This window comes from Gossypium hirsutum, chromosome D02 (assembly GCF_007990345.1).
Source record: "Gossypium hirsutum isolate 1008001.06 chromosome D02, Gossypium_hirsutum_v2.1, whole genome shotgun sequence".
In the NCBI taxonomy this organism is placed as follows: domain Eukaryota; kingdom Viridiplantae; phylum Streptophyta; class Magnoliopsida; order Malvales; family Malvaceae; genus Gossypium; species Gossypium hirsutum.
The window spans coordinates 52,449,078-52,457,503 of NC_053438.1; positions in this window are offsets into that span (position 1 = coordinate 52,449,078).

Here is an 8,426-nt window from a genome sequence, read left to right on the forward strand (position 1 = left end):
CCAAAATCCTTTCTTTCTTTGAAACCTTAAGCCCCGGGTCCTTATTTGCTAATAAGGGTTCGACTTGTTTTCATTGAAATATCCAGCAAACAACACTCCATCAAACTCCCTTGTTTTCCAAAGCCATTTAATTTTAAACACCAAGACTTGAATTTATTTCAAGGCCGACACTACCTAATTTCGATCGGGAAATATTACGACTCGTTATTTCATACGAAACGAGCTCGTATCACTAAGTTTGTCTTTAGACCTTTAAAACTCATGTTTTTAAGTTTGAGAAGGATATTCGGTTATTTAGGTCAAATGAAAAATTAGAACTCAGTGAGTTAGGGTTCAATTCCTCAAAATTCTAAATACTGAATATTGCCTTTATTTTTAGAAATCCTTAACTCAAGGTAACAAAATGTCATATCCAGTGAGTTAGGACACAACATTTCGAAATCCCGAGAATAAGTTTTTATTTGAAATTTGTACAATTTTATTGAAAAAAGGGGTACTTGGTTATTTGAATTTAACGAGAAAAATTGAAGCACAGTAAGTTAGGTCACAATCTTCTCGAGAATCTTGGATATCGAGTATTGCTTTATTTTGAAAACTTTCGAATAAAACGACTTTAATGTTTAAACTAATCGTAATCTTTTTGACAAATAAAATGCAATAGGATGACAATGTATAACACGAAATGATAATTCCGAAATCAAATTGTACTCTAATGAATGACAAATAATCAATAAAATACAAATAAACAATACCATACACATAAGAGCAATAATCTCACATCACATGTAAATATTAACATCAACATTCAAAAGCTAATGAACTAAAAGTTAATTTTAAATGAAGTTCAAAAAATAAAATAGATTAAAATAAAAAAAACTAGTGTATATGTATAAAACAACGTCATACAAAAATATTAAAAAAACTTAAAATAATATTACATAATAAAATAAAATAATGTATATACATAAAAAAAATAGGTAGATAAATATATAAACTAGTATAATAACAATATCAATAATATTAATAATAACAATGATCATAATAATAGTAATAGTAAATTAATTAATAAAATAATTTTAAAATATTAAATTTAAATAAAACAGAATTGATAGAAAAAAAGAAAATAATATAAAGCAAAGGGGCCAAATGTAATGCGCGAATAACTTGGGGGACAAGTAGGAAATAATCCCCGTCCCTCCAAAACGCGGCGTTTCAATCTGAGCTGAAAAGAAATAAAAACAAAATGCAAGGTGAAATTTAAAAAATAAAAAAGAAATTGGTTTGAACAAGCCATGAAAGAGGGCGGACCAAACTCTGATCACGGCGAAGCAAGTAGAGCTTCGATGGTGATATTAAGGTAATTCATGCACCCATTGTTTGTTTCTATTTTACAAAAAGCAACCAATAAGAAGGATTGAAAAAGATTAAAAGAAGAAACAACTAGAAACCACCTTTAGAAATTTAGGCTTTTCTCTTTGATTTCTTTTTTTCTATCAGTATGCGTAATCTTTTTACAGATTTGATCGGCTCCTTTTATAGCCAAAACAGAAAGAGAAATGAAATTCTCGAAAACTATTTTTTTTCTATTTTCTCCTATTATTTGCTGTGCGACTGTTTCTGGTTTTGTTTGTTTTGCAGGTATAGCTAGCTGGAGGTGCACGCGCCGGGAAGTTTGGTTAGCATACGGCGCGTGTGGAGGGCAGACAAAAGAGCAGTGTTGGAAGCTGCTAGATTTTGGGTTTTCTGGAAATGTTGGTTTTAGGCTTAGGCTTGGGTTGTCAAGTATTAGGCTTAGTGGGTTTAGGTTTGTGTCTGGTTGGTTTAGGGCTATATTGTTTTGGGCCAACGTAAATGGACTATTTTTGGACTGTTATTTTGTTTTGTTTGGTTTTTATTTTTATTTTTTTTGTTTATTTAATCTGCATGGGCACGGGCAAAATTTGGGTTTTACAGCTGCCCCTCGTTTCTCATTGTCGTGCAATGGGAATGAAGCAAAGATTTAAAAAAAAAGCCAAATTTTGCTCGGTCTCATCGAGTCTTGGCTTCTTGGTATTGCTCCAATCCACTGTGTCTGTAGGGAACTAAGATTTGCTTTTGTAGCTTTAATCGGTTCGACTGCACCGCCATGGAAGTAAGATTCACTTTTGTAGCTTTAATCAGTTCCACTGCACCACCATGGAAGTAAGATTCTTTGTTGTAGCTTTAATCTATTCCAGTGCAACATCGGGGAAGTAGGATTCACTGTTGTAGCGTTAATATGTTTCATTGCAATGCCGGGGAAGTAAGATTCATTGTTGTAGCTTTAATCTGTTCCACTGCACCGCCGGGGAAATAATATTCGTTGTTGTAGCTTTAATCTGTTTCACTGCCATGCCGGGGAAGTAAGATTCGCTATTGTAGCTTTAATATATTTCATTGCAATTCCGGGGAAGTAAGATTCGCTGTTGTAGCTTTAATTTGTTTCACCGCAAAACCGGGGAAGTAAGATTCGTTGTTTAGTTTGTTCCATTGCACTGTCAACGAAGTAAGATTCGCTGTTGTAGCTTTAATCTGTTTCACTGCCACGCTGGGGAAGTAAGATTCGCTGTTGTAGCTTTAATCTGTTCCACTGCAATGCTAGGGAGGTAAGATTCACTGTTGTAGCTTCAATCTGTTTCACTGTAATACCGGGGAAGTAAGGTTTGTGGCTTTAATATACTCCACTACAATTTTAGGGAGATAAGATTTGCCATGATAACTTCAATCCATCCCACTGCAACTTCAAGGGTATAAGACTTGGTTTCACTAATCTACTCTCTAGGGAACATGACCTGTAGAATTCATTTTATGAACCTAATTGCCCAGTGATTAGGATGTCATGATCAGAATGAATCAAATGCTCCTAACTAGATGTGTATGAGTGATATTTGCATGAATGCAGAATATCATGAAAATACTCTCTTAATGTTTGAGTTGTTATTGCCCGTTGTTTATTAAGGCTCTATCATTAACGCGTCCTTGTTCGTCTGGTATCTCGAAAGAAACGCTTAATCATATTGCCCCCACTGTAATATTCGAAGTTCAATCCATCGTAATCTTGGGATATAAAATTTGAACCATCATCCTCTTACTGTAATTTAGGAGTTTAAGTTTTGGCTCTTTTTCAATCCTCCGATTCAAGGATACAGGATGTGAATCTCTTTGGCCTTACACCATTCCAAATGTGTCGTACCAAATGTTTATGCACACTTGTAGAACTTTTTCCTCCAAGAAAACCTCATCTTATCACTCAGTGATAATTACTTGTTTGTTCATTGAAGCTTTGTCCCCAACATGACATCTTGTCACCTTGTTCAATCAATGTTTTGAGAACAAAATTTGAAGGGATAGTCTTAATTTAGACTTTTCCTTCTTAGATATTTCAACCGTTAAACTTGGTGCATTCTAAACAATAGTCATGTTTTAGGTTCTTGTATTATTTAGAAACTTCTAGAGTAATATGCAAAACTTCCCTTGTGAAAGTATTATTAGTCCCTTAATCATCATTCCAATGTGACACGATTGCAAAGAGAACATAATGATGGATAAAATAGAATTGATTTGAAAGCATAGCTCGAAATGAATAAATTATCAAGGATAGTAAGAATAAAAGAGGAATTAATTAGGAACATGTATCTTGAAAAAGAATGAAGTATTCCAAGAACAAAAAATTCAATATAAATAGTATGAAGACTAGGTGCCCCAGATATCGTAGCTTGAACTCCTCTTGTGCAAACTTTCTGAAGACCATTCTGAGTTTGACATGTGTTTAGGAGATCTACAGTACTCTATCGATGCCCCAAGATGTCACATACCCTTTCCTCCTAATTCAGGTATAGCAAGACCACCACATGCCTCATTCTGATCAACATTTGAGTAACTCTGATCACCTTATCCCCCATTTTGATCAACATTTGAGCTGCCATTCTCGGGTTTTCAACTCAAATCCCTTTTGGTCTCAAGGCGCCTTTTGCGGGTTTTCAGATTGGCCTCTCCATTTTTTTCTTTTTTTCTTTATTTTTTCTTTTTATTTTTTTAGACTCAAAGCGCCTTTTGCGGGTTTTCACCTTGATCACTTCTTTCTTTTTAGATAAAGTACTTCTTGACTGCATCTGAGTTTACAGGGTTTGGCAAGTTTTTACCATCCATCTCATTCAAGATTAAAGCTGCCCCGGAAAAGGCCTTCTTTACAACATATGGACCTTCCCAATTTGGCATCCATTTTCCTTTAAAATCCTTTTGTATTGGAAGGATCTTTTTCAACACTAGGTCCTCCTCGTGGAATTCTCTTGGATGAACCTTTTTGTTGTAGGCTAGCATCATTCACCTTTGATACATTTGACCATGCTGAATAGCTTTTAAATTTTTCCCTCTATTAAGTTCAACTGATCATACCGAGACTGGACCCATTCTGCTTCATCCAACTTCAACTCAGTCAATACCCAGAGAGAAGGAATTTCAACCTTAATAGGTAAAACTGCTTCCATCCCATAAACCAGAGAGAAAGGTGTTGGCCCGATAGAAGTCTGGATAGACATTCTATAGGCAAAAAGAGCAAATGGTAGCTTCTCATGCCAGCCTTTGTAAGTCCCAGTCATTTTTCCCACAATCTTCTTGATATTTTTGTTAGTCACTTCCATCGCACCATTCAGTTTTGGGCGATATGGCGACGAGTTATGATGTCTGATCTTGAATTGACTGCAGACCCCCGCTATTGTGCTATTGTTCAAATTCAACGCATTGTCGGATATGATTCTTTCAGGGATTCTCTATCGACATATGATCTCCTTTTTCGAGAATTTGCTGACTGCTGAATTCGAGACATTTGCATATGAAGCAGCTTCCACCCACTTGGTAAAGTAATCAATAACCAGGAAGATGAAACGATGTCCATTAGAAGCCTTCAGTGATATTGGCCCAATGACGTCCATACCCCACATGGAGAAAGGCCATGGAAAAGTCATACCAGGAAGAGGTGAGGGAGGTGCATGCATTTTATCACCATAAATTTGGCACTTATGGCATTTCTTGGCATACTTGATGCAATCTTCTTCCATGGTGGACCAGTAGTACCCGAATCTCATGACCTACTTGGCCATTGTGAAACCATTTGCATGAGTTTCACAAATACCCTCATGGACTTCTTCCAGGATCCTTCTAGCCTCCACAGCATCCACACATCTTAACAGTACCTAATTCTTCCCTCTTTTATATAGGATCTCCCCATCTAAGACATATTCAATGGCTAGTCTTCTCAATGTTCTCTTGTCATTCTCCGTTGTCCGATCAGGGTACTCCCGATTCTTCACATATTGCAGTATACTCTGATACTAAGGATGGTCACCCTTTTCCTCTTCCTCAATATAGTAACAATGAGCTGAAATTTCATAAATGCTCATCTGAATAGGCTTTATGTCCTCTAACTTATTCACTTGGATCATAGAAGCTAGAGTAGCCAATGCATCAGCCATCTGGTTTTCGTCTCGTGGGAGGTAACAAAAAGTGATGTCATCAAAGCTCATCAATCAATTCAAGAACCTCCTTTAGATAGCTGATCAATTTAGGGTCTCTTGTTTTCCATTCTCCTTTGAGTTGGTATATTACTAATGCAGAATTCCCATACACTTTCAGCACTTTTATTTTACATTCAATAGCTACACAAATACCTATAATGCATGCTTCATATTCCTCCATATTGTTTATGCAATCAAAATCCAATTTGCTAGCAACAGGATAATGATATCCGCTTGGGGATACCAAAACTGCCCCAATCCCATTGCCCACAGCATTTGAGGCCCTATCAAAGTTTAGCTTCCATAAATGATTCATTCAGGGATTTTCTTCAATGGTTGCCACATACATCAAGTCCTCATTTGGAAAATCAAAGTTCAAAGGCTCATAATCCTCCAAGGCTCTACTAGCTAGGAAGTCAGCTATTGCATTTCCTTTCACGGCCTTCTGACTTACATACACTATGTCAAATTTGGAAAGCAAAATTTGCCATCTGGCCATTCTCCCATTTAAAGCATTTGACTCCAATATATACTTTAAAGGGTCCAATTTTGAAATTAACCAAGTCGTATGATACAACATATACTGCCGTAATCTTCGAGTTGTCTAAATCAATGCACAACATAACTTCTTAATAGACGAGTACCTCATTTCACAATTAGTGAATTTCTTGTTGAGATAGTATATCGCCCTTTCTTTCCTTCCTGCCTCATCAGGTTGGCCTAACACGCACCCCATGGAATTGTCAAATGTCGTTAAATACAGTATGAATGGCTTATCGGGACTAGGTGGTGATAGTACTGGAGTATTAGACAAGTACAACTTTATCTTGTCAAAAGCCTTCTAACATTCCTTATCCCACACACTCGGATTATGTTTCTTTAGAAGATGAAATATGGGATCACATTTCTCAGTTAGTTGTGAAATAAATCAAGCAATGTAATTTAGTCTTTATAGGAAACTTCGAACTTCCTTCTAAGTGCGTGGTGAAGGTAAATCTCGTATCGCCTTGACTTTATCTGGGTCAACCTCAATTCCTTTTCCACTGGCTATGAAGCCTAGCAATTCCCTGATTTGACCCCAAAATTGCATTTTGTTGGATTGAGCTTAAGTTGGAACTTTCTCAACCTTAAGAACAATTTTCTCAGGACTTGAACATGTTCCTCTTCAGTTATGAATTTTGAAATCATATCATCAACGTAAACCTTAATTTCCTTGTGCATCATGTCATGAAACAAGGTCACCATGACTCTTTGATACGTTGCTCCCGCATTCTTTAATCCAAAGGGCATCACTTTATAGCAAAATGTTCCCCACAAAATGATGAATTTAGTCTTTCCCATATTTTTGGGATGTATCTTTATCTAATTGTCTCCAGAAAAGTCATCCATAAAGGAAAACAATGAATAGTCTGCCGTATTATCTACCAGAGTATCAATGTGAGGTAGTGGGAAATTATCCTTTGGGCTGGCCCTATTCAAATCCTAGTAATCCACACACATTCGTACTTTCCCATCTTTTTTAGGGACAAGGACTATGTTGGCTACCCAGCATCAAATTGCTTTTTGACTTCTTCCTTTATTTTTAGCACAATATCAGGCCTCATTCTCCTAAGGTTTTGTTGAACTGGCTTACAATCTTCTTTTATAGGGAGACGGTGTACCACAATGTCAGTGCTTAACCCGGGCATATCCTGGTATGACCATGCAAAGACATCTTTGAATTTTCAGAGTAATTCAATGAGGTCTTGTTTCGTCTTTGCGGTGGTATCAGTTCCGATCTTCACCTATTTTCCCTCCATTAGGCTCACAATTTCCAATGATTCCTTGTGAGGTAAGATTTGTTTATCCTCTTGTTCTACCATTCTCAACAAGTTCGAAGATACACCACAGTCTACGTCATTTTCAAAGTCACGAGATCCCTCTAAACACATGTCTTGCTAAAAAAGAGACTCTGAGTCTGAAGCAACGTTATTCATGTCATTGATATTCGGAGACCTATGGTGGGTACCAAAGAATATACAAAGAATATATGAATTTATGAAAAACTATTTGTATAATGTGATTATAAATGTAATGGAAGAATGATTTGGAAGACAATCTCAAACAAATGAAAGAATAAAAGAATACTTGCTTAAAATGAATGCAAAGATGTATTTTATTAGAATAATGACATTCAGACATGGGCCTATTTCACAAAGGAATTCCTATCATTTTTAGGAAAAAAAAAAACAAGAATGTTCTGAACATTACTCTGAGTAAGCTCTAAAGACTACAGGGATTTCTTCAGCAATCCAATTATTTAGCTCGCTCCCAGGTTCATAAGGGCGGATCTCTAACAAGGTCCCTCCTTCAGCTGTGTCTATGGCATTGATTTGAACATTTTCCAACCTTTCTTAATACATCGCATTCACCCCATTATCAACATAATTGGGTAGCGGATTTTCTGTACTGGATGAATCATCAATTTTGACAATACCCATTTTGATGAACCTTTCGACCAATTTTTTAAAGGCAATACAATTTTCTATTGATGAACCTTTTGACCAATTTTCTATTGTTGGTTAGTAGCCGCCTTTCTTGGCTAGTTCACCGTAATCGATTTCGAGTAACCTTTGTTATATGTACTCATGTTGTTCACCTTATTCTCCTTTTCTTCGAAGCTGACCTTCGGTTACTTTCTCCAGTGTCAATCTTCCCACTCTTTATGGTGTTTTCAATCATTTCATCATTCATAACTATGTCGGAAAAGCTTTTTGTTGCACTTCCTAACATATGTGTGATAAACGGGGCCTTCAGTGTGTTAATAAAGAGCATTGTTATTTCTTTTTCCAAGAGTGGCGGCTGAACTTGGACGACAATCTCCCTCCACCTTTGTGCGTATTGCCTAAACTTTCA